The 23,128-nt window shown below is 40.3% G+C and overlaps 1 pseudogene; it reads right to left on the bottom strand.

Moving 5' to 3' along the window:
- Positions 1 to 22,921, bottom strand: part of LOC110592093 — a 31,882-nt pseudogene extending 8,961 nt beyond the window's left edge.
- Between the last annotated feature and the right edge of the window lie 207 nt (positions 22,922 to 23,128).

Raw genomic sequence — 23,128 nt, 5'->3', positions numbered from 1 at the left:
CAAGAAATCATTGGTAAGACCAATGTCACGAAGTTATTCCCCTATATTTTCTCCTAGCAGTTTTGTAATATGTTCAGGGTCTTGTCTTTAGGTTTTTAATCCATTTTGAATTAATTTTTATATATGGGGTAAGGTAAGGGCCCAACTTCATTCTTTTGCATGTGGATATCCAGTTTCCCAGCATCACTTGATGAAGACTATCCATTCCTCATTTGTAGCTCTGGCACATAACCATTTGAAGATCATTTGGCCATATACATGAGGGTTTATTTCTGAGCTCTCTGTTCTGTTCCATGAATCTATACATCTGGCTCTATGTCAGTACCATACTGTTTTGATTCCTGCAGTTTTGTAATATGTTTGGAAACCAGGAAGTATGAGGCCTTCAACTTTGTCTTTCTTTCTCAAGATTGTTTTGGAGAAATAGACTGCATTTTCGTGTTATTGTTAATGCCATTATCTTCAGTTAGTGGGACTACAAGTGACCTACCTGAATTTTGCAGGTTGTATTTCATAAGCAAACATTACAAATAGATATAAGTTAGAATAACTAGGGAAGAGGATGAAACATTCTTTATTTCATAACTGTATAATCTGGATTCCAAGTTTCTATTTCTGCTAATTGTGGAAAACTTAACTCCACTAATTTCAGATACAGTTGGTGCAATAAAATGATTTTTCAGCTAAAAATGATGTTATCAGCCCAGTTTCAGGACAGTATCTAACATCATCTCCAGTCAGCCTCTCCTCCCCACCTCTCCTCTGGTCACCAGATGATGGCAGTGAGGAGAGGTGATAGGTGGTGGAGAGAACTGAAAGATCTCTTAGCCAGTGGTGTCACTGGACAGCCACTGACCTCCATCCCCGGGGCTGGTCCCTGCAGGATAATATCTGATATTTGCTCTGACTGTGGCAAATGGCTGGTCCACTGGAATCTTCTGGCTTCCAGCCCAGCTTTTGTGGTGTATATAATCCCAGAGATGTAGGCAGTTTTCCTTCCTAACTCCGGTAAAAAGTCCTTACGTATATTTTGAATGCCATCTTTTGGCTTTGCCAGGCAGCCTCAGGGACAGTCACATCAGCACAGACTCCTAAGTACAAGACTCAATACACACCGGGCTTACAGTGCCAAACAAGGCAGAATACCCTCCAAAAACTGGGTGGGGGAGACCAGCTTTTTTTAAATTATTATTTAATTTAATTTTAAATCCCAGTATAGAGTTAACATACAGTGTTATCTGAGTTTCAGGTGCGCAATATAGAGATTCAACACTTCCATACAACACCCCGTGCTCATCACAAGTGCCCTCCTTAATCCCCATCACCTGTTTCACCCATCCCCCCATCCACCTCACCCCTGGTCACCATCAGTGTGTTCTCTATAGTTAAGAGTCTGTTTCTTGGTTTGTCTCTCTCTTGCTCTCTTTTTTTCCTTTGCTCATTTTTGTTGTTGTTGTCTCTTAAATTCCACATATGAGTGGAATCATGTGGTATTTGTCTTTCTCTGACTTATTTCACTTAGCATAATACTCTCTAGCTCCATCCATGTCACTGCAAATGGCAAGAGTTCATTCTTTTTTATGGCTCAATAATATTCTATTGTATATACATACCACTTCTTTATCCATTTATCTATTGATGGCCACTTGAGCTGCTTCCAAAATTTGGCTGTAAATAATGTTACTATAAATGTAAGGGTACACGTATGCCTTTGAATTAGTATTTTTATAATTTTTGGATAAATACCTAGTAGTGCAATTACTGGATTGTAGGGTAGTTCTATTTTTAACTTTCTGAGGAAACTCCATACTCTTTTCCACAGTGGCTGCACCAGTTTGCATTCCCATTAACAGTGCACGAGGGTTCCTTTTTCTCCACATTCTCGCCAACACTTGTTTCTTGTGTTTTTGATTTTAGTCATTCTGACAGATGTGAGATGATATCTCATCATGGTTTTGATTTGCATTTCCCTGAAGCGAGTGATGTCGAGCATCTTTTCATGTGTCTGTTAGCCATCTGGATGTCTTCTTTGGAAAAATGTCCATTTCTTCTGGCCATTTTTAATTGGATTATTTGTTTTGGGGGTGTTGAGTTGTATAAGTTCTTCATATATTTTGGATACTAAGCCTTTATCAGATATGCGATTTACAAATATCTTCTCCCAGTCTGTAGATTGTCTTTTAGTTTTGTTAATAGTTTCCTTTGCTGAGCAGAAGCTTTTTATTTTGATGTGGTCCCAATAGTTTGCTTTTGCTTTTATTTCCCCTGCCTCAGGAGACATATCTAGAAAGATGTTGCTGTGGCCAGTGTCAAAGAAACTACTGCCTGTGCTCTCTTCTAGGACTTTTACAGTTTCAGGTCTCACATTTAGGTCTTAATCCATTTTTAATTTATTTTTGTGTATGGTGTAAGAAAGTGGTCCAGTTTCATTCTTTCCCATGCTTATTTGAATCCTTTCTCTCTCTCTCTCTCTCTTAATGAGTCTGGCTAGAGGCTAGAGGTTTATCAATTGTGTTGATCTTTTCAAAGAACCAGCTCCTGGTTTCATTGATCTGTTCTATTGGGGGTTTTTTGGTGTTTGTTTGGTTTTTGTTTTTTTTTTTTTAGTTTCTATATCATTTATTTCTGTTCTAATCTTTATTATTTCCTTCCTTCTGCTGGGTTTGGGTTTTGTTTGTTCTTCTTTTCTTAGCTCCTAAGGTTAAGTTGTTTGAGATTTTTCTTCCTTTTTTTTTTTTTTTAAGATTTATTTATTTATTTTAGAAAGAAAGAGCTGGGGGAAGGGTACAGGGAAAGGGAGAAAGAAATTTAGCAGACTCCACACTGAATGCAGAGCCCCACACAGGGCTCGATCTTACGACCCTGAGATCATGACCTGAGCTGAAACCAAGAGTTGGATGCTTAACTGACTGCACCACCCAGGCACCCCAAGATTTTTCTTGCTTCTTGCAGTATTGCTATAAATTTCCCTTTTAGAACTGCTTTCGCCTCATCCCAAAGATTTTGGACCATTGTGTTTTCATTTTTGTTTGTTCCATGTGCTCTTTTATTTCTTCTTTGATTGCTTGGTTGACCCATGCATTGTTTAGTAGCATGTGATTTAACCTCCATGTATTTGTGGACTTTCCAGGTTTCTTCGTATGGTTGATTTCTATTTCATAGTGTTGTGGTCAGAAAAGATGCATGGTATGACTTCAGTCTTTTTTAATTTATTGAGGCTTGTTTTGTGACCTAATATGTATTCTATTCTAGAGAATGTCCTATGTGCACTTGAAAAGAATATGTATCCTGCTGTATTATGATGGAATGTTCTGAATATATCTGTTAAATCCATCTGGTCCAATGTGTCCCTCAAGGTCACTGTTTTCTTGTTTATTTTCTGTTTGGATGATCTGTCCATCTATGTAAGTGAGGTGTTAAAGTCCCCTACTATTATTGTATGGCTATCGATTAGTTCTTTATGTTTGTTATTAACTGTTTTATGTATTTGGGTGCTCCCATGCCGGGTGCATATATATTTATAATTGCTATATCTTCTTGTTGGATTGTCCCCTTTATTATTATATATGTCCTTTGTCTCTTTCTACAGACTTTGTTTTAAAGTCTATTTAGTCCCATAAAAGTATTGCTACTCTGGCTTTCTTTTGACATCCATTTGCATGGTAAATGTTTCTCCATCCCCTCACTTTTAATCTGCAAGCGTCTTTTGGTCTGAAATGAGTCTCTTATAGGCAGCATATAAATGAGTGTTGTTTTCTTATCCACTTTGACACCCTATGTCTTTTGATTGGAGCATTTAGTCCATTTATGTTCAAAGTAAGTATAGATATGTATTTATAGCCATTTTGTTACTTGTTTTGTACTTGCTTTTGTAGTTTTTTTCTGATCCTTTCTTCTCTTTCTCTTTTTCATTGTTTGCTGGTTTTCTTTAGTAATATACTTAGATTACTTACTCTTTATTTTTTGCATATCTATTACCATGTTTTGATTTGTGGTTACCATTACGTTTATATAGAACATCTTCTGCATAAAGCAATCTGTATCAAACTGATGGTCACTTAATTTTGAACTCATTCTTTACTCCTCTCCCTTCCACATTTCAGATATTTGGTATCATATTTTACATTCTTTCATTTTGCTCTTCTATTGACTGGGTTTGACAGATACAGTTTTTGTTGTTTTTGTTATTATTGTTTTTCTTTTGTGCTTCCTATTTTTCTTACTCTTACTTATGGTTTTTGTTTTCCACTCACAGAGTCCCCCTTAACGTTTCTGGTAGGGCTGTGATTTTCAACTTTTGTTTGTCTGGGAAACTCCTTATCTCTCCCTCTATTCTGAATGATCGCCTTGCTGGATAGAGTATTCTTGGCTGTAGATTTTTTTCCCTTTCAGCACTTTGCATACATCATGCCACTCCCATCTGGCCTGCAGAGTTTCCACTAAAAAATCAGCTGTTAGCCTAATGGGGTTTCCTTTGTATGTAACTGTATTCTTTTCTCTCGCAAACTTTAAAATTTAAAATTCTTTCTTTATCTCTATTTTTTGCCATTTTAATTACTATGTGTCTTGCTGTGGACCTCCTTGGGTTGAATTTGTTGGAGCATCTCTGCGCCTCCTGAATCTGGATTTCTGTTTCCCTCCCCAGATTTGGGAAGATTTCAGTTATTACTTCTTTAAACACATTTTCTGCCCCCTTTTCTCTTTCTTCTCCTTCTGGGATCCCTACAATGCAAATGTTATTATGCTTGATGGAGTCACTGAGTTCTCTAAGTCTCTTCTGATTATGTAGTATTTGTTTGTCTCTCACCTGTTCAGCTTGATTGCTTTCCATGACTCTATCCCCCAGGTCACTGATACGTGCCTCTGCTTCCTGTATCCTACCATTTATTCCATCTATTGTATTTTTAATTTCATTTATTGGGTTCTCATCTCTGATATGTTATTTTTTATCTCTTTGTTGAGGGTCTCACTGATGTCTTCCACCCTTTGGTGGAAGTCCAGTGAGTATCTTTATGCTAATTACTTTAAATTCTGTATCAGGCATATTACTTATTTCTCTTTTGCTTAAATCTCTCTCCTGCTGTAATTTTGTCTTGTTCTTTCATTTGAGACATATTTCTCAGTCTCCTCATTTTGTACACCTCTCTGTGTTTGTTTCTCTGTGTTAGGAAAGTCAGCTACATCTACTGCTCTTAAAAGTAATGGCTTTATGAAGAAGAGGTCCTGTAGTGCCCTGCAGTGCAGTGTCCCCTGTTCCCCAGAACCTGGAACTTCAAGGGAGTCTCCTATGTGTGTTGCTTGTATCCTGCTATTGTGTTTGAGTCACTTTTCCTTTCAGTATAGATGTCTGCACTGACTCTTTGCCTGTTGTGGGCTGTGCTTGCTCTCTGTGATGTTATTGAGACCCAGGCAGGCTGGCTCTGAGGAGGGGTGACTGCAGAAGAGCTCAGGGGCCAGGCGGTGGTGGTAGCAAAATCCGTGCTGAGCCACTAGTCCTAGACCAGATCCCCTGAAGAGCAGTGGCTGCCGAGGCAATGCTTGTAGAAGCAGTGGCTGGGTGGGGCATGCACAGCATTAACGAAATTTGTGCTGAGCCCGGGGTGGAGGTCAGCAGGCTTGGAGTAGGCAAGTCCTCAGGAGAACTTGTGGGCGGGACACACCGCTAGCAGGTTAGGTAGCAAGTATCTGTGCGGGACAGCCTCCCGCAGGTGGCTCTGTGTTGATGCTGGGGAGCAGTGGAGGAAAATGGCAACTGCCGGCTCCTTTGTTCACGGAGAAATCCCCCAGCACTCCAAAATCAGTATAAACAGATCTCCCTCCCATTGTGCAAGCTGTCATTTCTATGTTGCCTCTCCTTGGGTTGTTGTCTTTTAAAAGGCCTGGACCCAGCTATCCCTAGCCCTCCTGAGTCAACTGACTTTTAGAGCTCCAGGCTGGGGGAGGCCAACCTTTGATGCCCTGCCATCTCTCCCTTGTCCCATTTGGCAACAGAAATGTCTATATGAGCTGATACTCAAAAGCAAATCCCTCTGGAGAAGAAAACACAAGACTTACACCATCACTACTCCCTGCTGCTTGTTGCAGATATTCCCAACTTCAAGAGGAATGTGATGTGAGGGGGGTTAGTGGCAGGGAGAAAAATTAGAATATAAAATTTAATATTTCTAGTTATTGCTAGACAACAAATAAAGAATTCATTTATCCTCCTGATAAAATTAAAAGAAAAAGAATTATTTTTAAGATTCCAGTGGAGGGGCCCCTGGATGGCTCAGTCAGTTAAGGGACCAGCTCTTGATTTTGGCTCAGGTCATGATCTCAGGGTCGTGAGATTGAGCCCCACGTGGGGCTCCATGCAGGGAGTCTGCTTGAGATTCTCTCTCCCTCTCCCTTGCCCCTCCCCCCTAAAATAAATAAATCTTTTTAAAAAATATTCCAATGGACCTCTCTTCTGAGCAAAATCTGAGAGGAAGTCGTAGAATGAGCTACACCCCATTCTTGCAGCTGGTCTTGGGGCCACAGCTGATCTTCATCATTTCCCTCCTTCATTACCCATTCTAAATTTGTTTCCCCACTCTCATCTACCACCTTTGCTAGTCTCTGTGGCTTCCCTAGTGATGTGACCAAGAACTCATCCCTGAAATATCTCAGCAACGGTCACTATGCCCTTCTCAGGCCAAGGTTGCTGCACTTGTCCACTTACTATCAATTCTGATCTAGTGAACACCAGGAGGCACTCAAATGGATCACCTGAGGCCAACATTTTACTCTCACCCCCATTGTGTAACTGCAGTCTGCCACCACCTGATGGTTAGGGCCAATGACACCCCCCCTTCTTTTTCTTGGACAACAGAAGGCCAAAGGGCTCAGGTAGTAGCCATACTCTGTAGTTCAATGAGACTCTTCCTTGTAGACCCTTCCTAGTAGAATTGTTCCCCCTTTGGGGACCACAATCTCTAACCCTGCCGAGTCCAGGCTTGTGGAGATGAGAAGCACAAATTCCCTAAGTAGTTCATTGAAAATGAAGGTAAGTGGGGTCTGCTGCCATACTACAGTTCTCAGTCCAATGTATTCTTCCTATTGAGGATGGAGCCACATATAAAGTTCTTTGATTCCAAAGAACACATATAGTGTTCTTTGATACACTGTGTCCTGGAGGATGACACCACCCTCTAAAGTGTTACCTCCAAGCTGGCACTTTTGCTGTGCCTTTAGCAGTCTGTTCCAATGTTCTATCAGGTCACCAGAGTAGTGCAATACATAATAAGATGAGTGAATCTTATGGTCATGGATCCTCTTCCACACCTTTGCTGAAAAGTGGGTCCCTTGATGTCTTAGTATGTATGACCTCATACCAGTGAATCAAACTCTTAATAAGCCTCCCAAATAGTGGTGATAGAAGAGGTCCTGGAGGCAGGAAAAGCAAATCCATACCCAGAATATGTGTCTATTCCTGTCTGAATGAATCACTATCCCTTTAAGTATGGAAGGGATCCAATGCAGTCAACTTCCCAGCAAATGGCTTATTGGTCTCCAAATGGCACCATGTGGAGACTCAGTTAGCCAAAGATTCCATACAGGGTCCCAACCAAGTATGTTTTTCCCAATTATACATTCAGAGACCTGGAAAATGACTACCAGATGGATCTGCAGACCCAATTTGCCCACTGTGAACCAGACCCAACCTACCCACCGTGGCAAGAACTCCACTCATTTATTACCTGGCTCCAGTATGCCCACACTCTAACAGGAGGCCCATGACGATGCTCAGGGGCTCCAGGTATATATGTCAACTAAGATTCTGTGTCCAATAATTCTTGAAATGTTTAGGTGCTCCGTGCTTAGTTACCCAGGTAAATGATAGTAGACCCCTTTAAGGAAGGACTAGGAGGATCATTATTGTGTATACCTTCTGAGGTGTTGCAGGATCATTCCTTCAGCCAATATGCTCTAGACCCCAAAACTAGCTCAGGTCTAAAAAATGGGAAAAGGATTGTGACTTTTGTTATGAAAACTTCTCTCAGCCTTCTGATCGTCCTTACTGGATTGAATACTATACCCCCAAAATTTATGCCCACCTGGAACCTCAGAAAGTGATCTTATTTGCAAATAGGGTCTTTGTAGATGTAATCAAGTTAAGATGAGATCATACTGTACCAGTGTGAGGCCTTAATCCAATGACTGGTGTCCTTATAAGAGGAGGGAAATTTGGACTCACACACACACAGAGAACACCATGTGAAAGTGGAGACACACAGAGAGGATGCCATGTGACAACAGAGGTAGATATTGAAGTGAGACATCAACAAGACAAGGAACACCAAAGATTCCTGGAACCACCAGTAGCTAAGAGAGAAGAATGAAAGAAATTCTCCCTCAAAGCTTCCAGAAAGAATCAACCTTGACAACACCTTGATTTCAGACTTTTAGCCTCCAGAACTTTTGAGAAAATAAATTTCTGTTGTTTTAATGCACCCAGTTTGTGGTTTTATTACAGCAGCCCTAAGAAATTAATACACCATCCATCCTTGATTTATTTTGATGGTACAGATTTAGTACTCTTGTCACTGCTCATCTATTTTGTCCCTAGAAATGCTGTGTTCTATTAACCATCCAGAACTCTACAGATTAGCAACCCCTCTCCCTTTCGTACTTGCTATTCATTATAATGATTGTGTCCACCTGGCTCCTAGAGGTTAATCACTGCCACCTGGGCTCTATTGTTTTGTGGTCTAAGATTCTGCTACCAAGGTGCCTGGTTCTGTGGCAGCGTCTCCTACCATCAACACTGGCCTCCAGAGGAGAGCCATCACCAGACTTCTTGGTGATGCTTACACCCCTCCCACCAGTGAATTCTGCATGGTCTTGCTAAATACTGCATCCTCTGAGCCTTAACGTAATCATAGGGTGTTTTCTAACCTTTCACAGTATATCCACTCCAGCATCCTGACTCCTCTGAGCCCTTCAACCCCTTTTTCCATCCTCTGTCATGGCAATTCTGATACCACATCTCACTTAGTGTAGGCCATTGCTACTTCTATGCTTAGGAGCCATCCTAGAAGTGAGTTTGCACCATCTCCTGGAGTTCTTGCCAAGGTAGCAAATCAGTATCAGTAACACTCCCTTTTCCAACCTTATGTTCTTCGATCAGGCATTGGGGTTGAAGCAGAACTCCCTGCCTCTGGATCACCACCAGAGTGTTGGGTGCCATCTTAGCTCCCTGAGTCCTCTCTCTAACCCCTTTGATAATTCCCTGTGTTAAAACCCGCTTCTCCTGGGTTAGCCAGAGTACTTTCTCTTATCTGCTCTCATAATTTTTTTGTTTTGTTTGGGATTTTTTGGTTTATTTTCTTTTTTACTTTATTTTTTGATTGATACATCTTTAACAATTATATTAGAAAAGGAAGAGAAAGGAGAGACAGTAGTTGGAAAAGGGCAATGTCAAGGAAGGGCAGAGAGTAAGGGTGTATTCACAATATTTAAATAGCATGGCAAGGGCCCTCACCCCACCATCAGAACAGGGATGGGTAACCCCTTAGATGCCACGCCACAGGGAGATCCATGTGTCTCCAGAGGAGGTCAGGGACACTCAGGGAACGTGGGGGGGGGTGTTTTACCAATGCGTACTAAGTTCTTTCCTATTTAACTACTGGTGTTAATGTACTAGAAAGTCCTGGACAGAAAAACACCTGAGAACAAATATAGACTGAGAGGGGAAAAAAAACTCACGTGCGGGGACTTGTTGAAAATGAAACTTCCCAAACTCCTCCCCAAAGATTCTGATCTAATAGGTCTGGGGTTAGGACCGAGGAATCACTTTTCACAAGCGCTTCAGGAGGTTCTGATAGAACAGATCCACAGAACATATTCTGAGAAAGACTAGTCAGCAGACAGAGAAAAAGAGGAAAGAGAACACTGCAGATGGAGCAGAAGCAGGGTGCCAAGACCAGAGTGGAGTCAGTGTGGCTCTGTGACTTACCTTCCAGGAGGACCCTGCAGACCAAGGATAGAAGCCAAGCATGTCCCCAGTCATGTGAGTCCAGGCTTGAGGATTTTCTGGAGCAGTCGCCTGAAAGGAGGCAAGTAATCAGGGGTTATAGAGAGAGAAAAGTTCAAGGTTCAATCAGCTGGAGCATCTAGACTAGGTAGGAAGGAGGAAGAAAAGCCAGAGGGAGTCAAAAGATTGGGAGGAAATTGAGGATTTCAGCAACCAGAGTGCAGATGTGGGAGAAGTAGGGGTGAGGCAGAGAAGGGAGGAGGCTGTGGTCAGCCTTGTAACATGGAGCAGTTCTGGGTTATGATGGTCCTCAGAGTATGTTGTCCAGGAATTGGGTAGCTGAACTGGAACAGAGACAGAGGAATGTGGAGATGACAATATGCAGGAAATGCAATGCTAGTGTGATGGGCTGAAAAATGGCCCCCCAAATTTAACTACATCCTATTCCCTGGAACCTGTGAATGTCACCTTATATGGCAAAAGGGGGCAATAGGGTCTTGAAGGTGTGATTAAGGATCTTGAGATGAAGAGATTATCCTAGATTATATGAGTGAGTCCTAAATGCCAACACATATGTCCTTGTCAGAGGAGGCAAAGAGATTTTACACACTCAGAAGAGGAGAAGGCAATATGACCACAAAGGCAGAGATTGGGACCATGTGGCCACAAGCCTAGGGATGCTGGCAGCCACTGGCAGCTGGAAGAGGAAAGAAACCCTAAAACCTTCAGGGGAAGTGTGGCCCCGCCGACACCCCTGCCACCTTGATTTCAGCCCAGTGATGCTGATTTCAGGCCTCTGGCCTCCAGGACTGTGAAATAATAAATTTCTGTTATCATAAACCACCAAATTTGAGATAGTATATTGCAGATGCCACATTAACTAATACAGCTAGGTTGCTGAGTATGTCATATGGCCATTGAAACATCCTAGACACACCATGGGTTGAGCCAGGAGTCTGATGATTATGAGGGAGTAAGTAGAAAGCTCAGTAATGACATGAAGGAGAGGACATAGTAGGTAGAATGAACCTCAAAAGAGGAGGAGCTTTTACAAGATGGCGGAAGGGTAATTGTCTAGAAATAGCATGAGAGAGCAAGATGAACACCACCCTCCCTGGCTTCAGGGATGCCAAGAAAGAGTACTCTCCCCTGAAGGCAGCTATAGGGAAAGAGGGACCTAGAAACTTAACAAATAGACTCTAGAGTTGACTTTTTTTAAGGTGTTAGGGATGTGGAGATAGGAGGATAATTTTTCTGCTGTTCTTCATTTCTAATTCTTTAGAATACCAAATGTATTAAATATAAAAAATTTCAACCTAGGATTTAAGATATAGAATACTGTAAGCCACATGTAACTGGGACTATCATACATCTTCCCACATTGCAAACAGTGGTAAATCCAGGTTTGGGGGACCTGAGCTTTTTACAATTTCAGGGGCCTTCTTTAATAAAGTCAAAGTGTATAATCCAACATCACAAACATCATAAAATCCAGAAAAATACATATATATTTATAATTGACTTTATGATATACCTCTATCTTTCCTGTATTTCTGTCCACATATTCTGAAAAGTTACAAAATATTAATCTTAAGACATACATAAGAAAATTAAAATATATTTTTTAAATTGTCACTTATTATATTGAGGTATAATCACAATGTAAATCAAATTCCTTTTATATCACATATGTTAAATATATGTAGTTTTGTTTCTTGATTTTTTTTCTGGCTGTTTGCTAAAACAGTACCAACTTTGTGTGCCTTTTCATCTGGAACCACCAGATTTTAGTAGAGAAATGTACACTAGTACGTTAAAGGGACAATGCAACATTCTGGGGTGGGTAAAGCATGCAACCTCACCTACAGATGTCCAGAAACGTAGTAGTACTGCTACAGATGCTGCCTTACCACATGGTAATTCTCATAAATTTGAATTCCCATCAAAAGAGAAAATGTATGGTACAGTTATAATTGTATGCAGCATTATCGAGAATAATGCCGACAGGGAGAACTTCCATTCTGTTTAGGCTTTAATGAAAAGCAAACCCTCCCTTCAAAAGTTTGCACATCTAGCTTTTTATTTTTTTTAAGATTTTATTTATTTGTTTGAGAGACAGAGACAGAGAGAGTAAGCATGAGCAGGGGGAGGGGCAGAGGAAGAAGCAGACTCCCTGCTGAGCAGGGAGCCCGACACGGGGGCTCAATCTCAGGACCCCGGGATCATGACCTGAGCCGAAGACAGGAGCTTAACCTACTGGGCCACCCACGCACCCCTCACATCTAACTTTATAAAAGACATCTCTAATCATGCTCCTTCTCCACCACCCAGCAGCTATTTGTGTCAGACACTGCAGGGCACATCCATATCGTGATGCTACTTCTATCCCTGAAATTAATATTTCACAAAGCTGGATGTGTCAGCCCAGTGGGCAGCAGAAGTATTCCTAGAAGTCATTCTTTCACCAGATGGCTAAAAATAACTATACACAGGAGCAACTGCAAACCACATAACTCTATCCCTCTAAACCCAAAATAAATGCATCCCCAATTCAACTTCCCCTTGCCAGAACCCAAAAATCCCTACAGCCATTTCAACACCACCCAATTCAAGAGGAGGTGCAATAGGAAGTCAGAGTGGAAACGGACCATGTTATTTTATTTTTTTTATTTTATTTTTTTTATTTTTTTGCAAATTTTTTCAAAATCACAACCATGAAACCACATTGCTAGGTTTTACTTGGCTTCAGAGTAAATCTGCCTCTGGTTGTAGGACTCTTAACATGTTCAAAGAAGCCACCTTCTTGCCAGTAAAGAGCATTTGCAGAAACCTACAGTCATTCAGATTTGAGGTCTGATCTACTGTAACTGAAGTATTTCTGGTTAGTCACATCCCATGCCCACAAACTTCACAGGACATCCAGCTTTTTTGGCTGTCCTGAAATCTGGCAGGGTTTGAGATCACTGATATAAATTGATTCTTAAATGGAACCTAGAAATGTTTGTGATTGTGAAAGCCTTGTTAGTGGTAATGTGATCAGATGTGCATTGTTCCTTCCAAGCTCATTTTGCATCTTTATTTGAAGTCAATAAGCCATGAAAACAGGAAATGGATACTGACCAGAATGCGCATCAGCTCTTTCTTTGCATCAGGTTCCTAAAAGAGTCAACATTTGTCAGTAGAAATGAAATGCATTGTATGAGAATGCAACATGTGTAGGCCAGGTAGAGTGCAGACAGTTGGCAGGAACAGATAATAACGACTTCAAAAATCATCAACTTTTGTCAATTTTGTTTCATCATCTGTCAAATGAGAAAGCCAACAAGTCCTCATGAAGTGGCTGTCCACAGCTGGGAGAGCAGAACCCAGAACTTCTGCTTCATAAGCACGTAGATGAGTTAAAGTAGCATCCACATCATGTAAGATTAAAAGACATGTTTCCAGTTATAAACCCAAGCCTTCTTCTTCAAAGAAAACTAAAACACTCAGGTTCTAAATGAGAAAAATGGCAGGAGAGCTTGGTATAGCAACATATTCCCTTCCTCACAGCAAGCTCACCAGCCTCAATGCTTACCACTATTACCCGGGGGGGGCTAGGAAGTGGCAATCGCCATTATCCCCTCCACCCCCTTTCTAATGGTGGTTTGTCCAGACCCATGGACCAACCAGAGTCTGCATGAGGAGATTGCCCAGGGTGTGAACACCCCCTAAATCCTCGTGCCTGCTCAGAGTCCTGCTCAGCTGCTTTCAGATAACCCCCATAAAATGGTACTCATATTCCCACTCTTCAGGTAAGAAACCCTGTCAGCCTAGGAGAATTTGGTGCAGTAATTAACCTCCCAGAGGCTAAAAGATTATGACACTAAATCTATGTTCAGGTTATAGAGCTACAATCATGTGGAAAAGTTCAGTGTCCTTATCTTAACACTTACTCTAAGAGCTATCCTGATACATTGAAAGATTTAATTAATTTTGATCTTTTTATTAGCTAAGGGGAAAGATGAAGACAAAACAGGGATATGATAGAAAGAGGAAAAAGTTCCAATTTGACATTACCCAAATTATCCAAATCCTATGAGAACATTGGAAAGATTACTTCTCTCAAGATGAGAGCCATTTAAAGTGTTGTTATAAATTGTTCAAATTTAACAAGATAGATCTGTTTTGGGACTGTCAGGAAAGATGTATTAATACATATTCTTGGTAATGAGAGGTAGCCTTATATGTAGGAGGAATGGTGGCCATATTTGACATGTGATTTCAGGAAAGAGAATCTGCATTTATTGGGCACTATATATATTTTATCTCACTCCTCCTAATACTTCACAAGGAAGCTGAAATTCTCACTATTTTTTTATTATGTTATGTTAATCACCATACATTACATCATTAGTTTTTGATGTAGTGTTCCATGATTCATTGTTTGCATATAACACCCAGTGCTCCATGCAGAATGTGCCCTCTTTAATACCCATCACCAGGCTAACCCATCCTCCCACCCCCCTCCCCTCTAGAACCCTCAGTTTGTTTTTCAGAGTCCATTGTCTCTCATGGTTCATCTCCCCCTGAAATTCTCACTATTTTATACACAAGAAAACTGAGGCCCAGAGAATTTAAGCAACTTGCCCAAGGTCACAAACCTACTCAGTTACTAAGCCAGGATTCAAACGCAGGTCCATCTGTCTACACCGTGTTACTTTCCTGAGCTCCTAGCAGCTCCCATAAATCCAATTCAACCTCAAGTACCAGCTTCCATCTGCTGGGTCCAGTCCTTGAACTTCCTCATCATGAATACATCCTTTACTACAGATAAAGAACTAAGATTTTAAGTTTGAGAAAAATACTGTCTCCATGTGTTAATTTACATGAAGATACAAATGTATAAGTTTACAAGTGTTTCTGTGAAGGAAGTTTGGGTAAGAATAAGGATCTTATAGTAAAGATTGTTCATGTCTACTCAGCACTCCCCAGAAGACTTCCCATCCCAGTGATGATTTGGTCTAGGCTGAGTCAAACAAGATCCCATTCCCCTGTCACAGCAATTGGTCCATGGGCTGGCACAATCTCAAACAGACTGTGAAGCCACACACTGAGCATGGCACCCTAGGTCCCTAATAACTGTGTGGACCAAAGCCATCCATTCTTCCTACTCCCATTCCTTCCCCTACCACAAGCCACCCCAGCATCCTGGAATACCCGGTCTACACTGTTGTGTGAGCAAGAACAAATTTTTATTTTGTTAGAGGCATTACATTTTGGGGTCTATTGATTACAGAAGTTTAGCCTGCACTAAATAATAACAACCATCTATAAATGTTAGTTTTATTCTTGCCCCATTCCTGGATTCTCCCATTTAGAATACTTCAAGGTTTCCAGCAATTTTCTTTAAAGCATTAGAGCTCCTTTAAGGCATTAGAAATCTACAAATACAATAGATATATAAAGATAACCACTTTTTAAAAAAAAATTCTGGTATAGTTAACATACAATGTTAAATTAGTTTCAGGTGTACAATACAGTGATTCAACAATTCTATATATTATTCAGTGCTCATTCAGATAAGTGTACTCTTGATCCCCATCACCTATTTCACCCATCCTCCCACCCACCTCCCCTCAGGTAACCATCTGTTTGTTCTCTATAGTTAAAAGTCTGTTTCTTGGTTTGTCTCCTTTTTTCCCTTTGTTCATTTGTTTCATTTCTTAAATTCCATGTATGAGTGAAATCATGTAGTATTTATTTGTCTTTCTCTGACAGACTTATCTCTCTTAGTATTATACTCTCTAGGTCCATCCATGTTGTTGCAAATGACCAGACTTCATTCTTTTTCATGACTGAATAATATTCTTGTGTGTGTGTGTATGTGTGTGCATACACACACACACCACATCTTCCTTATCCATACTTTATCCATTCTTCTTTATCTTCTTTATCCATTCATCAATCAATGGACACTTGGGCTGCTTCCATAATCTGACTATTATAAATAATGCTGCAATAAACATAGGGGTACATATATCTTTTCAAATTAGTGTTTTCGTATTTTTCAAGTAAATGCCCAGTAGTGGGATTACTGGATCATATGGTGATTCTGTTCTTAATTTTTGAGGAACTTCCATGTTTTCCAGAGTGGCTGTACCAGTTTGCATTCCTATCAACAGAGCATGAGGGTTTCCCTTTCTCCCTATCCTTGCCAACATTGTTGTTTCTTGTGTTTTTATTTTAGCCATTCTGACAGGTGTGAGGTGAGATCTCATTGTGGTTGACTTGAATTTCCCTGATGATGAGTGATGTTGAATATCTTTTCATGTGTCTGTTGGCCATCTGTATGTCTTCTTTGATGAAATGTCTGTTCATGTCTTCTGCCCATTTTTAATTGGATTATTTGTGTTTTTTTGGTATTGAGTTGTATAAGTTCTTTATATATTTTGGATACTAAGCCTTTATTAGATATGTCATTTGAAAATCTCTTCTCCCATTCAATAGATTGTCTTTTAGGGTTTTTTTTAAGATTTTATTTATTCATTTGAGACAGAGAGTGACAGAGAGAGAGAGAGAGCACAAGCAGGGGGAGAGGCAAATGGAGAGGGAAAAGCAGACTCCTCACAGAGCTGGGAGGCTGACATGGGGCTCGATCCCGACACTTGGAGATCATGACCTGAGCTGAAGGCAGATGCTTAACCATCTGAGCCACCCAGGCACCCTGTCTTTTAGTTCTGTTCATAGTTTCCTTCACTATGCAGAAGCTTTTTATTTTGATGTAGCCACAGTAGTTTATTTTTGCTTTTGTTTCCCTTACCTCAGGAGACATATCTAGAAAAATGTTGTTACAGCCAATGTCAGAGAAATTATTGCCTGTGCTCCCTTCTAGGATTTGTATGGTTTCAGGTCTCACATTAAGGTCCTTAATCCATTTTGAGTTTATTTTTGTGTATGGTATAAGAAAGTGGCTCAGTTTCATTCTTCTGCATGTAGCTGTCCAGTTTTCCCAACATAATTTGTTAAAGAGATTGTCTTTTTCCCATTGCATATTCTTGTAAAAGTGACCACTTATATAATTAATAATATGAATAATAAAATTATATTAGAAATATAAATAATAAAAATAATCAATCCTCTTCTTCCTTCTACCTAATTCCTTACTGGGCATCTGGGGTAAAGTTAGATCTACTCAAGGGAGACCTAACTGGAAAAAAAATTAGTATCTTTCATTTGATAGCAACCCAACACCTGAGAATAAAGAGGGAAAATTCCTTTTCTACCAATAAACCCATAGACAGCAACTCTCCTTCCATTTTTCTCTCTCCAATGGAGAAACTTACCAGATTCTCCATTTTTAGTTGAAAAACTGGGGCATAATTTGGATTCCTGGTTTATAAGCAATGAGTTTGGAAAACTCTAATTTGACTTGTTTTTAATCTTTTTGTCATGTCCTCCATTAGCTGTACACTTTCCTATGGTAAATGATCCAGGATAAGTAAATCCAATTACATCAACTAACACCTAACAGCATAAATTCTAGAAGAAACTTTGTGCATGTCAGTAGCTTGAAACTTGGGATGCATTGGTTCCCAGGGTTAATCTCAAAACCCCATTTGACCCACAATGGCATGATTTTCCAAATGTGGTTCCTGAATCAGAAGCATCAGCATTACCTGGGGCTTATTAGAAATGCAAATTCTCAGGCTCCACCCCAAACCTATTAAATTAGGAACTCTGGAGTCTGGCCTAAACCAAAATGCTAATGCATTTTCATAGTGTACCAAAATACCAAACCTTTGCAATCAAAAGTAGGTTACAGCAGGGGTGCCTGGGTAGCTCAGTCAGTTAAGCGTCTGACTGTTGATTTTGGCTCAGGTGATGATCTCAGGGTCGTGAGATCAAGCTCTACATTGGGCTCCATGCTGGACATGGAGCCTGCTTAAGATTTTCTCTCTCCCTCTCCCCCTTCTCCTGCTCGTGCACACACTCTCATTCTCTTTCTCTCTCTCTCTCAAAAAGAAAAAAGTAGATTAGAGTAAGTACACCTAGCACCCAGATTTTGGTTTCTAATAACATTCTCCAAAAAAAAAAAAAAAAAGGAAGAGAAAGAGAAATGGCTGATACTAGAACTGAGACAGAAATATACAAGATGAGCCTGGAGTACCAGAAAGTAAGGAAAAGCAGTAGGAAAAACCCCACAATGATGTGTATGCCAAAGGGACAGAGTAGCCAACTGAAAGAGCTCCCAATGGCCAAAGCTGGAACAGTTTGAGGTACAATATAAAGAAATATTGGATTATAACACAAAGTATAAAATAAATATCCATGAATCCATCCTGGCATAAATAAATAATTGAATAATTGATTAAATAACTAAATAGGAGATAATAAACAAATCTCCTGTGTGGAAGAATTCCAAATAATTTATACAGATACTAAAACCTCCAAGAAGTGAAGCATATCTGCTTATTCCTTAGGCATAGACTACACATAGTGACTTCCTCCCAAAGAGAACACTATGGCAAGAGAGGAAAAAAGTAACTTTATCAGAAACCTGATAAACACTACAGTAGCCAGGTCATCAATGTCAACATGAACATTGACATGATGTGATGAATATGATATCTTACCCCTGTGATCTCCCTCCCCAAAACACATAACCTCAGTCTTATCATGAGAAAAACATCAGACAAATCCCAACTCTGGGTCATTCTACAAAAACCCGATCAGTACTCTTCAGAACTTTTGAGGTCATCAAAACCAGGGAAAGTCTGAGAAACTGTCACAACCAAGAAGAGCCTGAGACAAGGTAACTAAATGTAATGTGGTATCTTGGATGGGATCCTGGAACATAAAAAGGACATTAAGTAAAAAATTAAGGAAATCTGAAAAAACTATAGACTTTAGTTAATAACAATGTGTTCATACTGTTTTATTAATTGTAACAAATGTATCATATGAATATAAGATGGAGAAACTAAGTGTGAGATATATAGGAATTCTGTGTACTATCTTCTAATAAATTTTCTAATAAATTTTTCTGTAAAACTTCTGAAAAATGAGGTTTATTTAAAAAAAATGTCAAGTAGTGGGGAACCTGGGTGGCTCAGTCATTAAACATCTGCCTTCAGCTCAGGTCATGATCCCGGGGTCCTAGGATCAAGCCCCACATCGGGCTCTCTGCTCAGCGGGGAGCCGGCTTCTCCCTCTCCCACTCCCCCTGCTTGTATTCCCTCTCTCGCTGTCTCTCTCTCTGTCAAATAAATTTTTAAAATCTTTTAAAAAAAGTCAAGTAGATTAGAGTGCCTATGATGTTAGTGTTTAAAGACAAGCATACATCCTTTCAGGGAAAGAAATCAGAGGATAAATGAAGATATGTGATTCTGAAATGATTTCAAAGCATTTCTGGGCCTGAAGATTGGTTTCACTGTACATTAGCTGGAGTATAGACTCAGCTGCTACAACATAAACCCACAATTACAGTGCCTAAAGCTAGAGAAACATTAATTTCTCGTGTAACATGTAACAGTGTAGGGTTAGCTGTCCAGTAAGGATATGACGTCTCCATGGGGACAAGGCACAGGCTCCTTCCCTATTGTTGCTCTGCCATCTCAAGGACCCCATAGTCCAAGGTGTTTCATCCATAGTTCAAGATATGTCATCACTATCACCACAGTATCCAACCAGCAGGAAGGGGAAAGAGGTCAGGGAGGACCTACCCCTCCCTGCTTATAGTGTAACCTCAAAGGTGCACACATCCCTTTTGCTCACTTTCATTTACCAGAACTTATCCACATGACCTGGCTTTGTAGCTGGCTACAGGGGAGGTTAGGAAATAGGGTCTTTATCCTGGGAAATCACACACCCAGCTAAAAATTAGAGCTCCTATTGCTATAGAAGAACTAATTGCTATTGGAGGCCAATTATCAGTCTCTACCACACTGATTGCTTAATACATTAAATATTACCTACACTCTTGTGACTACCTAACATAAAACAAAATGTGATTTAGCATGCTGGGGTAATTTTTAGATGGGATCACAAAGGCTCACTGTTTGCACCAATAAGGTTTTTACCTTTCTCACTTTCTCAACTCTGAATTCAAAATGTTCCTCCTATTTTATCTTGAATTCTTCTTTCCCTTGGTAGCATGGTTTTTCCAATACGTCTCTTATTTTATTCTCTTTTCTTTTGTTTCCATATTTTCTGTATATCTTGTATTGTGATCATGCTAAGTGGATTGAGTTCTCACCCAGAGACTAAGGGCCCAGCCTTGCGATGACCTCCCTGTTCCCTGAGGGAGCCCAGACTCGAATTCTAGGGTTGTGATTCCCCACCTATACTGCCCTCTTCTAGACTAAAAGCTTCAGCACAAGAGACTGGAGACAAGATAGCCCTCCATCTAGCCAACTGATCTGATCCATATGATGGGGTCATGAATGATTTTGACCCAGGTTCAGAGTCCAAATCCCCCAGCCCCTCAGTTGCATGCCACTGGAATCCAGGGTGGAGTGTGTGGTGTCAAGTCTAGGAAATTTCTGATCCCAAAATGGGTACCACTGTGGGTGGAAGGGAGGAGTCACCCTCCACCCTAACCCTCCCAAAGGCCTACAAGGAAGAGGACTGGGTGAGGGCCATGGGTCTGGAGGGAAGAGAGGGGAACCCATGGTTAACAAGCCAGTCATCCCATCCACTAGCTTAACAGATGACAACTTCAAATGACTAGGAAGAAAGATGTCATTGGAAACAAAATCAAAGAAGATTATTACCTACAGAGGCCATTTACATATAAGAGGTGTGTAAAATACAAACATTATACTCAGAAGATAAATTACAGCATTGACTAGTTGCTTAACAAAATGGCCAACTTTTTCATTTTCTTAAAAAAAAACATTGCCCAGTGTGTACTTTTCAAATGTTTGGATTTGCCAAAGGCTATTTGCACACTAGCTTTCAGAGGTACATTAACTTCACAAGGCAAGGTATCTCCAACAAACCTAGAGTTGAAATGAATGGTGAAAATACAGGGCTGGAAATGCAGGGTCTCTGGAAATAAGGGTAAGGGCTGCTCAATGTCAAGATATTACTATATTATTCTTTCTAGGAGAAGAAGGGACATGCTTTTTGAAAAGAAAAAAATGTCAGCTCATATCAGGATGGGAAGCAAATTTCAGATTCCAGTCTTTGCAAACAGACTGCCATAGCTTTAAAATCAGCCTGAAAATGTTAAATCTAATGAAAGATCAAAGTTCTTTATTATCAGTTTCTGTTCCTTATGGGGATGACACTATGTCTCCCTGCCTAGAAGTTGGAACATATGTGGTTCACCAGTTATTTTCATTTTTCCAGATCTCATTTTCTCACCCTTTTTAATCCTCCAAACCCTTCATACTTCTTCAATCAGAATTTCAATGATAATTTCACTAATTCACTTTTAATTTTGCCCAATGGTCTTTGACACATGACATAGCAAATCAGTATCCAGATGAAAGGAAATGTCCTTACTTGTATTCCAGAAGCCATACTCTGGCCCCTGGCCTCCAGAAACTCACACTAATGGTGGAGAAAGTGAATGTGCTGGGGGGGAAAAAAAAGATAACACAGGAAGAACATCCATCACAGCATGATTTATAATAATCAAGATTGCAAACAACCTCTCTATAGAAAATAACTTAAGAAATATGAAAATAATTATTAATAAGTCGTGGCATTGCCATATGGTAAAGCATCAAATAGACCTTTAGATTAAGGTTCATGAAGAGTTTTAATAAGCTAAGAAAATGCTTATGTTTTAATATTAAGTAAAAAATGAGGACAAAATTGTATTTGCAACATGGTCACAATTATGTCAAAGAAAAAGTAGGGAAAAACAGTAAATTTGATTGTGTTTGGGTGGTGAAGTTATGGGTGACTTTCTTTTTATTTTTCTAACAATAATTATTATTTTTAGAATAGTGACATCTAATGAGGCACTATTTGGGGTGTTTTGTATATTGAACTTATTTAATCTCTCAGAAACCCTATGAAATAGGTATATTTTTATGCCCCATCTGTAAAAAAGAGACAAACAGGGAGTTGAAGTACATTTCCCATTATCACACAGCTTTGAAGTAGTGGAATAGTAGAGTGAAATAATATTTGAATTTGCCTGCAGGGCTATATTTTCTCCTTATAATAAGTCTGTATTGCTTTCTATTGAAAGCCTTAAAATAACTTAAAAAAAATAAATAAACAGTCACATACAACTTGCTATAGAAATTCAAAGGAAGAAGGCCCTCCAGCCTGGGAATCAGGGAAGTCTTAGAGAGGCTGAATGGGATTTAAATATGCACTACTTGGGGTACCTGGGTGGCTCAGTTGGTTAAGGGTCCGACTCTTTTTTTTTAAGATTTTATTTTTTTGACAGGGAGAGACACAGGGAGAGAGGGAACACAAGCAGGGGGAGCAGGAGAGAGAGAAGCAGGCTTCCCGCCGAGCAGGGAGCCCGATGCGGGGCTCGATCCCACCAAGGTGGTGACAGTGTTAACCCCAGCTTGAAGGACAGGTGGCCTCTTAGTGGGGACATCCCCTTTGCCCGCAGCTTTCTTCTTGGCCCCGGGCCAACAATCTCTGCTTCTTCTCCTGCTTTGTCTCTGGTGTGTACTTGTGGGCCAGCTTAAGCGGTTGAGTAGCTGTCTGGCGGTCCAACGCCTGGGTGAACTGATTAATTGCGGGAGGCACTTTTAGACGTTTATAGAGAATAGCCCTTTGCTGTTGCAGCCGGATGTAGGGGGGCCATTTGACAAAGCGGGTGAGGTCCCTTTTGGGCTGGATGTCCTGTCTGATGCCAAAATTCTTGGGCCTCTTCTCAAACAGGGGATTGACCACCTTCTTGGCCTCCTGCTTCTTCACGACAGCAGAGGCCAGGGCCACCTTCTTCCCCTTCACTTTCTTCCCTTTCGGCATCTTGGGTTGCTGAAGCCCTTCTGCACTATTCTTAACAGGAAACTCACCTCTTTCCCTAAAGAGCCCATTTCCCTGTCAGAAAACTGTAATGAGTAGGAAATTTTTCTTTATAGTTTTGACTTAAGTTTAACTTTCTATAACTTTTCCCCATTGGTCTAGTTTGCCCCCAGAAAGTATTCAAAGTAACACTAAAAGCACCTCAGTTCC

Source organism: Neomonachus schauinslandi, chromosome 3 (genome assembly GCF_002201575.2).
Source record: "Neomonachus schauinslandi chromosome 3, ASM220157v2, whole genome shotgun sequence".
NCBI classification, from domain to species: domain Eukaryota; kingdom Metazoa; phylum Chordata; class Mammalia; order Carnivora; family Phocidae; genus Neomonachus; species Neomonachus schauinslandi.
Note: the sequence above shows the minus strand (reverse complement) of the source record. Positions and strands in the feature narration are given on the sequence as shown.